The 16,113-nt window shown below is 44.7% G+C and overlaps 4 non-coding genes and 1 pseudogene across 4 annotated transcripts; all 5 read left to right on the top strand.

Annotated features, from left to right (window-relative positions):
* The window catches only part of LOC137314528 (zinc finger protein 585A-like), a 915,457-nt pseudogene that overhangs the window by 671,865 nt on the left and 227,479 nt on the right, over positions 1–16,113 (top strand).
* trnav-cac (transfer RNA valine (anticodon CAC)) lies at positions 20–92 on the top strand. Its single transcript has one exon. It is a non-coding gene; the product is annotated as a tRNA-Val (tRNA).
* trnav-cac (transfer RNA valine (anticodon CAC)) lies at positions 4,203–4,275 on the top strand. The gene has a single exon. It is a non-coding gene; the product is annotated as a tRNA-Val (tRNA).
* trnav-uac (transfer RNA valine (anticodon UAC)) lies at positions 8,387–8,459 on the top strand. The gene has a single exon. It is a non-coding gene; the product is annotated as a tRNA-Val (tRNA).
* On the top strand, positions 13,107–13,179 carry trnak-cuu (transfer RNA lysine (anticodon CUU)). The gene has a single exon. It is a non-coding gene; the product is annotated as a tRNA-Lys (tRNA).

Raw genomic sequence — 16,113 nt, 5'->3', positions numbered from 1 at the left:
GCTGACCACCAAAGCAAAGGTTTCCGTAGTGTAGTGGTTATCACGTTCGCCTCACACGCGAAAGGTCCCCGGTTCGCTTCCGGGTGGAAACATTATGTTGGGGCAGATGTTTTTTTCATCTGTGAAAGAGCCGGTCCTGTTAAATTTAACACAAATTCGTGGTCTCACGAGCACTGAACATTTTAAACCGAGCCCTTCAAAATACAGTGTGTAAAATGAGAAGGGATAAAAAGTTCATCGCACAAAAGAAATGATTTCAAACTTCCCTCAGTCGCCTTTCTGCAAAATAACGTTATCGGTTAATTAATGGTGATGAAAACAATGATCGTTTTTTTTTTCTTGCCACAGCCTTTCAATTAGTTCATGCGACTAATATAACAAGTGTTCAAAAGTTGCTTTTCTGACCGGGAATCGAACCGGAGCCGCGGCACCCGCTGAAGAGCAAGCACTATTCGGCACTGGATCGAACGAGTGGGCTGGAACCCTTCAAATGTTGCACTGATATCAGGATAAGCGGAAACACTGATACATTGGGAATGAAGCCTCACCAACAGAGGAGCTGCTTTTTCAAGCTAAGAAATACAGCTGATTTTAAATCAGCAAAATTCCACTTCATTAAAGTAGACAAAAAGGCAACTATCTCTGAACTGTCGCCGCTATCTGAAAAACACAGACATTTTATTGATCGGGGAATAATGATCTTGTTCAAACTGTACAAGTTAAAAATCATTTCGAATCTTTTAAAAATAACAATCTGATTTCAAGCATTCTCCAACCAAACAAAATCACCAAGCATTCCCAGGATATTGGGAGATTATGTGAGTGGGTAAAACTGTGGTAAATGGAGTTGAATGTGGGGAAATGTGAGGTCATCCACTTCGGATCTAAGAAAGATAGATCAGAGAATTTTCTAAATGGTGAGGAGCTCGGAACTGTGGAGGAGCAGAGAGATTTAGGGTCCAAGTACAGAAATCATTAAAAGCTAGTGGACAGTTACAAAAATAATTAAAAAGGCTAATAGAATGTTGGCCTTTATTTCTCGAGGGCTGGAAAATAAAGGGGTGGAAGTTATGTTCCAGCTGTACAGAGCTCTGGTTAGAGCCCATCTGGAGGACTGCATTCAGTTCTGGGCACTGACCCTCAGGAAGGATATATTGGCCTTGGAAGGAATGCAGCACAGATTCACCAGAATTATAGCCGGGCTAGAAGGGTTATATTATGAGGACAGGTTGAATAGACTAGGCTTTATTCCCCTGAATATAGAAGATTAAGGGGTGATCTAATTGAGGTGTTTAAGATGATTAAAGGAGTTGATAGGGTCGATGGAGAGAAACTACTTCCTCTGGTGTGGAATCCAGAACAAGGGGGAATAACCTTAAAATTAGAGCTCGGCCGTTCAGGGTTGATGTCAGGAAGCACTTCATTCTGTTGAGGCCTGGGGTGAATACGAAATTTCAAAACGAAGATTGCAGATTTTTGTTAGGCATGGGTATTAATAATTAAGGAAATAAGGCGGGTAGATGGAGTTAAGATACAGATCAGCCATGATCGAATTGAATGGCGGAACAGGTTGAGGAGCTGAATTGTCTAATCCTGTTCCTGTGTAACAGGCTCGTGTGGCTGAATGGACTCATCTTGTTCCTGCATTAACATGCTCGAGGGGCTGAATGGACTCCTCTTGTTCCTATGTAACATGCGCGAGGGGCTGAATGGCATCCAGATCCTTTATAACAGTCTCGAAGGGCTGAATGGCCTCCTCCTGTTCCAGTGCAACAAGCTCGAGGGGCTTAATGGCCGAATCCTATTCCAGTGTAATAGGCTCGCGGTGCTGAATGGCCTTCAGTTCCCGTATAACACGCTCGAGGGGCTGAATGGCCTGCTGCTGTTCCTATGTAACAGGCTTGAGGGGCTGATTGGCCTCCAGATCTGATGTTTCGGGCTCGAGGGGCTGAATTGCCTTCAATTCCCGTATAACACGCTCGAGGGGCTGAATGGTCTGCTGCTGTTCCTGTGTAACAGGCTTGAGGTGCTGATTGGCTAACAGATCTAGTCTAAGGTGCTCGAGGGGCTGAATGGCCTCCTCCTGTTGCTATCTTACAGGCTTGAAGGGTTGATTGGCGTCTAGTTCCTATATAACAGGCTCGAAGGGCTGAATGGCCTTCAGTTCCCAGATAACAGGCTCGAAAGGCTAAATGGCCTCCTCCTTTTGATATTTGACAGGCTTGAGGGGTTGATTGGCCTCAAGTTCCTGTATAACAGGCTCGGAGGGCTGAATGGCCTCCTCCTGATTCTATGTAACAGGCTTGAGGGGATGATCGGCCTCCAGTAACGATGTAACGGGCTTGAGGGGCTGAATGGCCTCCTCCTTTTCCTGTGTAACAGCCTTCAGAGGCTGAATGGCCTTCAGTTCCCATATTAAAGGCTTGTGGAGCTCAATGGCCTCCTTCTGTTCCTGTCGAACAGCCGTGAAGGACTTGCGGCCAATTTGTCCAAGATGATTGCCAGACTTGCTGCCATTTTGTCCAAGATGTCCGGCGAACTTGCCACCATTTTGTCTAAAAATTAGAGCCGAACCTTTCAGGAGCGAGATTAGAAAACATTTCTACACACAAAGGGTGGTAGAAGTTTGGAACTCTCTTCCGCAAATGGCAATTGATACCAGCTCAATTGCTAAATTTAGATCTGAGATAGTTAGCTTTTTGGCAATCAAAGGTATTAAGGTATATGGGCCAAAGGCGGGTATATGGAGTTAGATCACAGATCAGCCATGATCTTATCAAATGGCGGAGCAGGAACGAGGGGCTGAACGTCCTACTCCTGTTCCTATGTTCCTATGATATTATTTATATGGAATTCCGACAGGCATTTGATAAGGTTCCACACAAGAGACTGTTGGCAAAAATGAAAGCGCATGGAACTTGAGGCAATGTATTGACATGGGTAGAGAATTGGTTAGGAGATAGTAGTCAGAGAGTGGGGATAATGGGTACATACTCCAATTGGCAGGATGCGACTAGTGGTGTCCCCCAGGGATCTGCAACTGGGGTCTCAGCTTGTCTCCATATTTATCAATGACTTAGATGAAGGAACAGAGAGTCGTATATCCAAGTTTGCTGATGAGACTCAGTTAGGTGGTACAGTGAGTAGTGTGGATGCGAGTGGAAAGTTGCAAAGGGACATTGATAAATTTAGTGAGTGGGCAAAACTATGGCAGATGGAGTTCAATGTGGGGTAATCCACTTTGGACCTATGGTCAGGGTATTTTCCAAATGGTAAGAAGCTCGGAACTGTGGAGAAGCAGAGAGAATTAACGGTTCATTTACATAAATCAGTAAAAGCTAACGGACGGGTCCAAAAATAATTTAAAAGGCGAACGGAGTGTTAGCCCTTATCTCAGGGGGCTGGAATATAAAGAAGTGGAAGTTATGTTCCAGTTATATAAAGCTCTGGTTAGACTGCGTCTGGAGTAACTGCGTTCAGTTTTGGAAACTGCACCTCAGGAAGGATAGATTGACCTTGGAGGGGGTGCAGAGCAGATTCACCAGAATGTTACCGCGGTTAAAAAGGTTAAACTATGAGGACAGGCTGCATGGACTGGGCTCGTATTCCCTCGAGTACCGAAGATTGAGGGGCGGTCTGAGCGAGGTGTTTAACATGTTTAAATGAGTCGATAGAATAAAGAGAGAGAGAATCAATTTCCTCTGGGGAATCAAGAACGAGGGGGACAGAACCTTAAAATGAGAACCATGCCATTCAGGTTCGAAATCAGGAAGCACTTTTTTACACAATGGGCAGTAGAAGTCTGGAACTCTGTCCCCCAAAAGACTGTGGATGCTGGGGTTCAATTGAAGCTTTCAAGACTGAGATCGATAGTTTTTTGTTGGGTGAGGGTATCGAGAGATAGGGAGCAAAGACGGGTAAATGGATTTGCGGTTCAGATGATCTCTGATCTAATTGAAGGGTGGAACAGGTTCAAGGGGCGAAATTGCCTCCTCGTGTTCCCAATGGAAATGTTGAGAATATGCTTTATTGATGCTGTGATGCCAGGTCCCACACCTGTCAAAACAAGGCCACATTTGGGAGTTTAATAACTTTGAAATGAACATTTTTCTTTTGTGACTTGTGCAACTTCGATCAATTGAATAGTTATGAAAGAGAATCAATGCCGTCATTCTAATTTCTGGCTGACCACCAAAGCAAAGGTTTCCGTAGTGTAGTGGTTATCACGTTCGCCTCACACGCGAAAGGTCCCCGGTTCGCTCCCGGGTGGAAACATTATGTTGGGGCAGATGTTTTTTTCATCTGTGAAAGAGCCGGTCCTGTTAAATTTAACACAAATTCGTGGTCTCACGAGCACTGAACATTTTAAACCGAGCCCTTCAAAATACAGTGTGTAAAATGAGAAGGGATAAAAAGTTCATCGCACAAAAGAAATGATTTCAAACTTCCTTCAGTCGCCTTTCTGCAAAATAACGTTATCGGTTAATTAATGGTGATGAAAACAATGATCGTTTTTTTTTTCTTGCCACAGCCTTTCAATTAGTTCATGCGACTAATATAACAAGTGTTCAAAAGTTGCTTTTCTGACCGGGAATCGAACCGGAGCCGCGGCACCCTCTGAAGAGCAAGCACTATTCGGCACTGGAACGAACGAGTGGGCTGGAACCCTTCAAATGTTGCACTGATATCAGGATAAGCGGAAACACTGATACATTGGGAATGAAGCCTCACCAACAGAGGAGCTGCTTTTTCAAGCTAAGAAATACAGCTGATTTTAAATCAGCAAAATTTCACTTCATTAAAGTAGACAAAAAGGCAACTATCTCTGAACTGTCGCCACTATCTGAAAAACACAGACATTTTATTGATCGGGGAATAATGATCTTGTTCAAACTGTACAAGTTAAAAATCATTTCGAATCTTTTAAAAATAACAATCTGACTTCAAGCATTCTCCAACCAAACAAAATCACCAAGCATTCCCAGGATATTGGGAGATTATGTGAGTGGGTAAAACTGTGGTAAATGGAGTTCAATGTGGGGAAATGTGAGGTCATCCACTTCGGATCTAAGAAAGATAGATCAGAGAATTTTCTAAATGGTGAGGAGCTCGGAACTGTGGAGGAGCAGAGAGATTTAGGGGTCCAAGTACAGAAATCATTAAAAGCTAGTGGACAGTTACAAAAATAATTAAATGGTTAATAGAATGTCGGCCTTTATTTCTCGAGGGCTGGAAAATAAAGGTGTGGAAGTTATGTTCCAGCTGTACAGAGCTCTGGTTAGAGCCCATCTGGAGGACTGCATTCAGTTCTGGGCACTGCACCTCAGGAAGGATATATTGGCCTTGGAAGGAATGCAGCACAGATTCACCAGAATTATAGGCGGGCTAGAAGGGTTATATTATGAGGACAGGTTGAATAGACTAGGCTTTATTCCCCTGAATATAGAAGATTAAGGGGTGATCTAATTGAGGTGTTTAAGATGATTAAAGGAGTTGATAGGGTAGATGGAGAGAAACTACTTCCTCTGGTGTGGAATCCAGAACAAGGGGGAATAACCTTAAAATTAGAGCTCGGCCGTTCAGGGTTGATGTCAGGAAGCACTTCATTCCGTGGAGGCCTGGGGTGAATACGAAATTTCAAAACGAAGATTGCAGATTTTTGTTAGGCATGGGTATTAATAATTAAGGAAATAAGGCGGGTAGATGGAGTTAAGATACAGATCAGCCATGATCGAATTGAATGGCGGAACAGGTTGAGGAGCTGAATTGTCTAATCCTGTTCCTGTGTAACAGGCTCGTGTGGCTGAATGGACTCATCTTGTTCCTCCATTAACATGCTCGAGGGGCTGAATGGACTCCTCTTGTTCCTATGTAACATGCGCGAGGGGCTGAATGGCATCCAGATCCTTTATAACAGTCTCGAAGGGCTGAATGGCCTCCTCCTGTTCCAGTGCAACAAGCTCGAGGGGCTTAATGGCCGAATCCTATTCCAGTGTAATAGGCTCGCGGTGCTGAATGGCCTTCAGTTCCCGTATAACACGCTCGAGGGGCTGAATGGCCTGCTGCTGTTCCGATGTAACAGGCTTGAAGGGCTGATTGGCCTCCAGGTGTGGTGTAACGGGCTCGAGGGGCTGAATTGCCTTCAGTTCCCATATAACAGGCTCGAGGGGCTGAGTGGCCTCCTCTTGTTCCTATTTTACAGGCTTGAGGGGCTGATTGGCCACCAGATCTGGTGTAAGTTGCTCGAGGGGCTGAATGGCCGCCTCCTGTTGCTACCTTAGAGGCTTGAAGGGTTGATTGGCGTCTAGTTCCTGTATAACCGGCTCGATGGGCAGAATGGCCTTCAGTTCTCAGATAACAGGCTCGAGGGGCTGAATGACCTCCTCCTTTTGCTATTTGACAGGCTTGAGGGGTTGATTGGCCTCAGGTTCCTGTATAACATGCTCGAAGGGCTGAATGGCCTCCTCCTGATTCCATGTAACAGGCTTGAGGGGATGATCGGCCTCCAGTAACGATGTACCGGGCTTGAGGGGCTGAATGGCCTTCTCCTTTTCCTGTGTAACAGCCTTCAGAGGCTGAATGGCCTTCAGTTCCCATGTAAGAGGCTTGAGGAGCTCAATGGCCTCCTTCTGTTCCTGTCGAACAGCCGTGAAGGACTTGCCGTCATTTTGTCCAAGATGGCCACCGTGCTTACAGCCATTTTGTCCAAGATGTCCCGCGAACTTGCCACCATTTTGTCTAAAAATTAGAGCCGAACCTTTCAGGAGCGAGATTAGAAAACATTTCTACACACAAAGGGTGGTAGAAGTTTGGAACTCTCTTCCGCAAATGGCAATTGATACTAGCTCAATTGCTAAATTTAAATCTGAGATAGATAGCTTTTTGGCAATCAAAGGTATTAAGGGATATGGGCCAAAGGCGGGTATGTGGAGTTAGATCACGGATCAGCCATGATCTTATCAAATGGCGGAGCAGGAACGAGGGGCGTGATTGGCCGACTCCTGTTCCTATGTTCCTATGATATTATTTACATAGAATTCCGACAGGAATTTGTTAAGGTTCCACACAAGAGACTGTTGGCAAAAATGAAAGTCCATGAAACTTGAGGCAATGCATTGACATGGGTAGAGAATTGGTTCGGAGATTGGAGACAGCGAGTAGGGATAATGGATACATCCTCCAATGGGCAGCATGGGATGAGTGGTGTCCCCCAGGGATCTGTAACGGGGTTCTCAGCTTGTCACCATATTTATCAATGACTTAGATGAAGGAAGAGAGAGTCGTCTATCCAAGTTTGCTGATGAAACTAAATCAGGTGGTACAGTGAGTAGTGTGGAATGCGATTGGAAAGTTGCAAAGGGACATTGATAGATTAAGTGAGTGGGCAAAACAATGGCAGATGGAGATCAATGTGGGGTAATCCACTTTGGACCTATGGTCAGGGTATTTTCCAAATGGTAAGAAGCTAGGAACTGTGGAGAAGCAGAGAGAATTAACGGTTCATTTCCATAAATCAGTAAAAGCTAACGGATGGGTCCAAAAATAATTGAAAAGGCTAACGGAGTGTGAGCCTTTATCTCAGGGGCTGGAATATAAAGAAGTGGAAGTTATGTTCCAGTTATATAAAGCTCTGGTTAGACTGCGTCTGGAGTAACTGCGTTCAGTTTTGGACACTGCACCTCAGGAAGGATAGATTGGCCTTGGAGGGGGTGCAGAGCAGATTCACCAGAATGTTACCGGGGCTGAAAAGGTTAAATTATGAGGACAGGCTGCATGGACTCGGCTCGTATTCCCCCGAGTATAGAAGATTGAGGGGCAGTCTGAGCGAGGTGTTTCACATCTTTAAATGATTCGATAGAATAGAGAGAGAGAATCAATTTCCTCTGGGGAATCAAGAACGAGGGGGACATAACCTTAAAATTAGAACCATGCCATTCAGGTTCGAAATCAGGAAGCACTTTTTTACACAATGGGCAGTAGAAGTCGGGAACTCTGTCCCCCAAAAGCCTGTGGATGCTGGGGCCAATTGAAGCTTTCAAGACTGAGATCGATCGATTTTTGTTGGGTCAGGGTATCGAGGGATAGGGAGCAAAGGCAGGAAAATGGATTTGAGGTTCAGATCATCTCTGATCTCATTGAAGGGCGGAACAGGTTCAAGGGGCTGAATGGCCTCCTCCTGTTCCCAATGGAAATGTTGAGAATATGCTTTGTTGAGGCTGTGACGTCAGGGTCATCCCCTGTCCAAACAAGGCAGGCCACATTTGGGAGTTTAATAACTTTGAAATGAACATTTTTCTTTTGTGACTTGTGCAACTTCGATCAATTGAATTGTTATGAATGAGAATCAATGCAGTCATTCGAACTTCTGGCTGATGATTGAACAGAGGTTTCTGTAGTGTAGTGGTTATCACGTTTGCTTTACACGCGAAAGGTCCCTGGTTCAATCCCGGGCAGAAACATTATGTTGGGGCAAATTTATTTTCTCATTGTGAAATAGCCGGTCCTGTTAAATTTAACACAAATTCGTGGTCTCACGAGCATTGAACATTTTAAACCGAGCCCTTAAAAATACAGTGTGTAAAATGAGAAGGGATAAAAAGTTCATCGCATAAAATAAATTATTAAAGTTTTCCAAATTCCCTCAGTTGCCTTTCATTCTGCAAAATAACCTTATCGGTTAATTAATGGTGATTAAAACAATGATTGTCTTTTTTTTTCTCTTCCATGCGATTGATATAACAAGTGATCAAAAGTTGCTTCCCTGACCAGGAATCGCACCGAGGCTACGAAGGTAACAGCGCCAAATCCGAACCACTAGACCACCAGGGAACTCTGCTGGTTGTATTATCAGATTTAACATGGAATTCCCTTTCTCTGTGATTCAACTTTTAATTCTTTTTAGCTCCTGATTGCGGATATTCCCGTGTTTCAATAGGAATAAAGTGCAATAGGCTCAGGAAAACCCGGGGAGGTGGCATCCCGCTCACCGAGCCTTTCCAGCAGCATTCATCTCACCAAGCACTGGAGTGAGTGAAACTGTCTCCTGGCGGGGGGTCTCAATGTGGAAAGGGTGGCGAATGAGGGAATCATTTGTCAGTGAGGATGGCCGAGCGGACTAAGGCGCTGCGTTCAGATCGCAATCTCATTTGGAGGCGTGGGTTCCAATCTGACATCTGCTATTTTATTTGCCGCTTGAGCTGCAGTTGATTTTTCGGCCCAGTTGATTTGCTCTTCCCGCAATCACCAACCCGGTCTCCGTCCACGGCACGTTTTGACGCCCACCGGCTCGTCCCTGAACCGAGCTTTAAACGAAAGTATGCTGGAAGCACAAGGCGGTCATTCAACAACTATGGAGAGAACAGACACTTGGGGAAATGTACCATAGGAACAGGAGTCGGCCATTCAGCCCCTCGAGCCCGCTCCTCCATTTGATGAGATCATGGCTGATCTGTGATCTAACTCCATATCCCTGCCTTTGGCCCATATCCCTTAATAACTTTGGTTGCCAAAAAGCTGTCTATCTCAGATTTAAAATTAACAATTAAGCTAGCATCAATTGCCCTTTGCGGAAGAGAGCTCTAAACTTCTAACATCCTTTGTGTGTAGAAGTGTTTTCTAATCTCACTCCTGAAAGGTCTGGCTCTAATTTTTGGACTGTGCCCCCGAGTCCTAGAATCCCCAACCAGAGGAAATAGTTTCTCTCTATCCAGAAAACGTCAATGACACAGTCAATGAAAGGTGCAGTTCACGAAGGCGGCTCACCAGCACCTTCTCAAGAGCAATTCGAGATGGGCAATAAATGCTGACCTTGCCATTAACACCCACATCCCATGAATGAAGACAAAAAAAGTCGCCTGCATGGCCGAGTAATTTCCTGCTGCTAAACGACAGGAAGAATGAAACCATCGGCTTCAGTCCTTTGAACGAACTGTATACACTTGCCGTCGAGCTCAATCCCCACTTGGTCCTCTGCCCCGAATATCCACTACATCAGAAAATGCTCCGTAACATAGAATCACAGCATGGAAACATTATAGAAGGAGGACATTCGGCCCATCGTGCCCGTGCCAACTCTTTGAAAGAGCTATCCAATTAGACCCGCTCCCCTTCCCTTTCCCCATCGCCCTGCAACATTTTCCCCTTCAAGTATTTATCCAGTTCCCCTTTGAATGTTATTATTGAATCTTTTTCCACCACCCTTTCAGGCAGTGCATTCCAGATCATGTCAACTCGCTGCGTAAAAACATTCTCCTCATCTCACCTCTGTTGCCAATTACCTTAAATCTGTGTCCTCTGGTTACCATCCTTTCTGGCACTGGAAATAGTTTCTCCTGATTTATTCTATCAAAACCGTTCATGATTTTGAACACCTCTGTTAAATCTCCCCTTAACCGTCTCTGCTCAAAGGAGAACAACCCCAGCTTCTCCAGTCTCTCCACCGCACTGAAATCCCTCATCCCTGTCACCATTCTAGTAAATCACCTCTCCACCCTCTCCAAGGCCTTGACATCCTTCCTAAAGTGTGGTGGGCAGAATTGTGTGATGGCCAGCTGGGGCCTAACCAGTGATTTATAAATGTTTATCATAAGTTCCTTGCTTTTGTACTCTATGCCTCTATTAATGAAGTCAACGATTCCGGACATTTTTTTTTACAATCTGTTCAACTTGTCCTGCCACCTTCAAAGATTTGTGTGCGTATGCCCCCAGGTCTCTCTGTTCCTGCAACCCCTTTAAAATTGCACTATTTAGTTTAAAGAGCTGGCACAGGCACGATGGGCCGAATGTCCTCCTGTGATTCTATGATTCTATGTTTTTGATTACACCTCCATGAAGCGCTTTGGGATATCCCCCAGAAGTGGGAGTCAGCAGTTCACTTTCTCCCTTAACACTTCCATCTGACCTGGGCTGGACTAAATCGATATTTTCGCGGTGTAATGGTTATCATGTTGGCCTCACACTCGAAAAACTCCCGGTTTAATCCCGGGTCAGAAAAAAATTGATGGAACTTGCTCCTCACAAACTTCCAGGCGCGAGCTTTCTATCGTGCAAATTGGGCTGCAATCCTTTCACATTCAACAACGGCTGCACCAGATTCCTGTTCTCTAAACCAGTGAACAGTTTTAAGCATTGCGTAAAATGAGAAGGGATGAAAGTTACAAAAGTTAGCGTAGTTTCGACAGTCACTCGGCAAACTTGTTAGCATTTCATTCAGTGCGAAACAGAAAGTTGTGGGTTTATTAATGGTGATTAAAAGAATCATCTGAGATACTTGAATTATTTTGTGTAATTCAGTGAACTGTTTGGTAAAAATAGATTCCCTGATCGGAAAACGAACCCGAGCCGAGGTGATAAAAGCGCCGAATCTTAACCACGAGACCACCAGCGAGTTTTGCTCACAATATTATTAGATTTAACGTGGATTTCCCTTTCTCTGTGATTCAGCTTTTAACCCTTTTTAGCTGCTGATTGCGGATATTCCCATGATTAAATAGGAATAAAGTATATTAGGCTCAGGAAAACCCGGGGAGGTGGCATTCCGCTCACCGAGCCTTTCCAGCAGCATTCATCTTACCAAGCACTGGAGTGAGTGAAACTTTCTCCGGGGTGGGGGCGGGCTTTCAATCTGGAAAAGGTGGCAAATGAAGGGATCATTTATCAGTCAGGATGGCGTTCAGGTCGCAGTCTCCTTTGGAGGCGTGGGTTCGAATCCCACTTCTGACATCTGATATTTTGAATCCTATTTTATTTGTTGCTTGAGCTGCGGTTGATTTTTCGGCCCAGTTGATTTGCTCTTCCCGCAATAACCAACCCGGTCTCCGTCCACGGCACGTTTTGACGCCCAACGGCTCATCCCGAAGCCATTCGAAGTAATTGCCTTTCATGACTGCTGCTTACAAATGCATTTACATGTATCTGTATTATTTATTCATTTATTGGGGTATATATAATGTCAATGTATTTTCCGGATATTTATTTCTCTATTTCTTATTTTTTATTACACACAAATACATAACACAAATACACAGAGATATAATGATAACCACCACACAGTTACACCCAAATGTATTTATAAGTGTCACAGATGCAATCATATATATTTATAACAAGATATATCATATTGTAAAAATAATCAAAATAAATTTATAAATGGCACACATAATATAAACACTCACTTTATAAAGAAGCATGGCATCCATTTATGCACATCCATTGTTTAAATTTTCACACCGTCCTGTTCGCAGTCCTGAACAAAGTCCACACACAGAAAGTCTCAGCGTTTTTTCAGATGCTGCCGGTCCTGTTATGCATTTTGAGCAGTTCCTTTCCTGTGATGTGATGATTCTGGGTGCCGGGTGTGTGTAATTGGATTTGCTGCAGTCATGTTGCCACGGACAGGTGACGGCTGCTTCTGAGGCTGCCTGACACCCGGTGGGAGTGGGCGGGGATTTGGTAATCTGAAATAAATTAAACGGTGTATGAGAAACTTTCATAAAGGTAAACATACAAATCTTTGTTATCAGACCTCGTGGCGCAACGGTAGCGCATCTGAATCCCCATCAGATGGTTGTGTGTTTCAATCACGTCGGGGTCACGGTTGTCCTTATTGTTTTTAGGAGGCTGGATAATGCCCGCTTCCTTATTGCAATCCCTTTTTCACAATAAACAGAACCCTGCTCTGAATTCTGCCTCACTCGTTCCCCAGTGTCAGGGAGAGAAGAGTCTGATTCCCTCATTATTAATTGCAAGAAACATACACAAACACACTTATTAATTCAAAATCAGCCTGCAGCTCCACACGCACAGAAATAAACACAGCCAGAGAGACAGGCAAACACCGGGAAATACATAAAGCGGTTTCTCAGAGAATTGCCTGTACCTCCACGGTCGAATGTAAGGGCTTTTGTTGTTCGCTGTCGTTCCACAACTTGGAATTCAGGAGAATCTGGTACATGGTTTGTCGGACAAGGCACGGGCGCGATGGCCCGAATGGCCTGCTTCTGAGCTGCATCCTTCTCTGATTCTGAACTCAGCCCCTTCGGGGGGGGGGGGGGGCAGCCAGCAGCCGCCTCACTGCAATAACAGACCAAAGTTAGATAGTTCAGCCGGCCCGGCTAGCTCGGTCGGTAGAGCATGAGACTCTTAATCTTAGGGTAGTGGGTTTGAGCCCCACGTTGGGCGAATTCTGTTTTAAACTTTTCCGCTGCTTTCACGAGTGAACCGTCCGCTTGCTTGACTGTTGTTGCAAGAGACGAGTCTGTTCGTGCCGCGTCGTGTGCAATGGTCAAAACTTTAAAAGGAGCAGAAGGTTATTCGGGATTCAGATACACAAACCTCTCTCATGAGCCTGAGATTTTGTCAGAGGTTGCTGCCTCACCTACATCTCTTGCCCTCTGACGAGGTACTTGCTCCGGTTTCAATTTACAAACTGGGTGAGTTGATGATCGGGTGCAGGAGAGCTGGTTTGTGATCTGCGTAGGAGACTCAGCGGCCCCGGGTGAGAGGGAGAAAAAAAAAATCAGTCGAGGCCCGGCCGCAATCTGCGGATGTGGAAGAAAACACGGGAGGAGGGTGCGGTGTGAGGTCCCTGTCAAACAAACTGCCCGAACAAAGCTGGCCACAGTCACAGAATCAGAATGGCTATTTCCTGAGGCGGGGAGGCCAGTACATGTGGAAAAGGATCCGGACGAGAATGGTCTGATTCATAAGGTTAGGGGAGAGAAATTAGCGAGCTCCTTCGGAACGTTAATTACTTGAAAATGAAGACTTTTTCCTGTGTAGCTTGTGTGGTTTTGATGAATGAAATGTTTGTAAAAAGGCATCCGTGGAGAAGGATTGAGAACTTTTAGGACTAGAGGGGAAATGAGGAGATTTTTTTTTCACACAGAGGGTTGTTCCGATCTGGTCGCCACTCCCTGAAAGGGCGGTGGAAGCAGCTTTCATAGGAACTTTCAAAAGGCAATTGGACAGGTACTTGAAGAGGACTGATTTGCAAATTTAGGGGGGAAAGGCTGGGTTTTTTGGACTAAATTGGACAGATCTTTCAAAGAGTAGGCAGGGCAACACGGCCGAATGGCCTCCTTCTGTGCTGTAATATTCTATGATTCTATTCCATGGTTTTAGTGTGGGATAGGAGAGATGTTGTTTAAAGAGAAGTAAAACTGTCCCAATCAGAGCAAAGAGATGTGACTGGTCAGTTCCACTCTGTCCAGTATAAGTCACCAGCGGTTTTTTGTGGTGTAGAGGTTACCAGTTCGATTTACAGGGGACCGAGTGTAATGTATCCAAGTTTGCTGATGATACAAAGTTAGGTGGGAAAGTAAGCAGTGAGGAGGACGCAAAGGGACGTGGAGAGGTTAAGTGATTGGGTAAGAAGGTGTCAGTTGGAGTATAAGGTGGGAAAATGTGAAATTGTCCACTTTGGTAGGAAGAATAGAAAAGCAGAGTATATTTAAAAGGTGAGAGTCCAATAAATGTTGGTATTCAGAGGGAGTTCGGTGTACTTGTAAACAAATCACAGAAAGTTAACATTCAGTTCCAGCAAGAAATTAGGAAGAACAATGTTATGTTGGCCTTTTTGCAAGGAGGTTGGAGTATAAGAGTAAGGAAGTCTTGCTGCAATTAAATAGGGCCTTGGTGAGACACACCTGGAGTACTTTGATGTAGTCTGCATAGATTTTAGCAAGGCTTTTGACCAGGTCCCAATTGGCAGACTGGTCAAAAAAGACGTGCTTGCAACGGAGAGGGTACAGAGGAGATTTACGAGGAGGTTGCCAGGGCTGGAACATTTTGGCTGTGAGGAAAGATTGCATAGGCTTGGGTTGTTTTCATTGGAACAGTGGAGGCTGAGGGGTAATTTAATTGAGGTGTACAAAATTATGAAGGGCCGAGGTAGAGTGAATGGGAAGGACCTATTTACCTTATCACGGAGGTCAATAACCAGGGGGGCATAGATTTAAAGTGATTGGTGGAAGGATGAGAGGGGAGCTGAGGAGAATTTTTTTCATCCAGAGGGTGGTGGGGGTCTGAAACGCACTGCCTGAAAGGGTGGTAGAGGCAGAATCCCTCGTTATATTTAAATAATACTTCGAGATGCACCTAAAGTGACGTAACATACAAGGCGACTGACCGAGTGCTGGGAAGTAGGATTCGGCTGAGGTGTCTCGCAAAGGGCAATAGAAGTATGGAAGGCTGCAACCTCTGACAAAATCTCATTCCCATTCGAGGTTTGTGTATCTGAATCCCGAACGCTTTCTGCATCTTTTAAAAGTTTTGACATTCACTGTCCAGGACGCGGCACCCAGAGTCTCGTCTCTTGCACTCACAGTGATGCGTCCGGCCGTTTTCACTCGTAAAAACAGCTATTGTGATATTGTGATATTGTCTTAGACTCCCTCACCAGCGGAAAGGGTTTGTCTATCTATCTTTCAAAATCCTAAAAAGCCTTCTATATTCCAGGGGATACAAGGATGTAACCGCTTCTCATAATTTAACCCTTCGAGCCCTGCTGACATTCTGGTAAATCTGGGCTGCGCTCCTTCCAAGGCCAATATACCCTTTTAGAGTAAAAGGGAATAAAACTTGAAATGAGCATCACTGAGGATCAGTTTTCTCTCACTCAAAGTTAACTATTTAGTGAAGTAAAAGATGCAGCTTTTCAAGAATAAGGGAGCAGATACTGTCGCCCTTTTTGGCAGGAGAAAAAACTCCTCCCTGGATGTTTATCGTGAGCAAGGTTCAACATAATGTTTACACTCGGGAACCTTTCGCGTATATAGCAAACGTGATAACCGCTACGCTACGGAAACCATTACTAGCTCGTTAAAAACAATGGGGAACTGACTTAGTCTCCTGTCTCTGTTCTGACTTGGAATGCGTTGCTTCTCGTTCCAGCAACACTTGATATGTTACAACACAGAAGGAGATCATTCGGCCCATTGTGCCTGTGCTTGCTCTTTGAAAGTGCTATCCAAGATGTCTCACCACCCATAAGCTCTTTCCTCATAAGCCCTGCAATTGTTTTCCTTTTCAAGTATTTATCCAATCCCCTTTTGAAAGTTACTATTGAATCTGCTTCCACCGGCCGTTCAGGCAGCGCATTCCAGATCATAACAA

This window comes from Heptranchias perlo, unplaced genomic scaffold, assembly GCF_035084215.1.
Source record: "Heptranchias perlo isolate sHepPer1 unplaced genomic scaffold, sHepPer1.hap1 HAP1_SCAFFOLD_52, whole genome shotgun sequence".
NCBI classification, from domain to species: Eukaryota; Metazoa; Chordata; class Chondrichthyes; order Hexanchiformes; family Hexanchidae; genus Heptranchias; species Heptranchias perlo.
The sequence above is the reverse complement of the archived record's forward strand: the minus strand, read 5'-3'. Positions and strand labels throughout refer to the sequence as shown.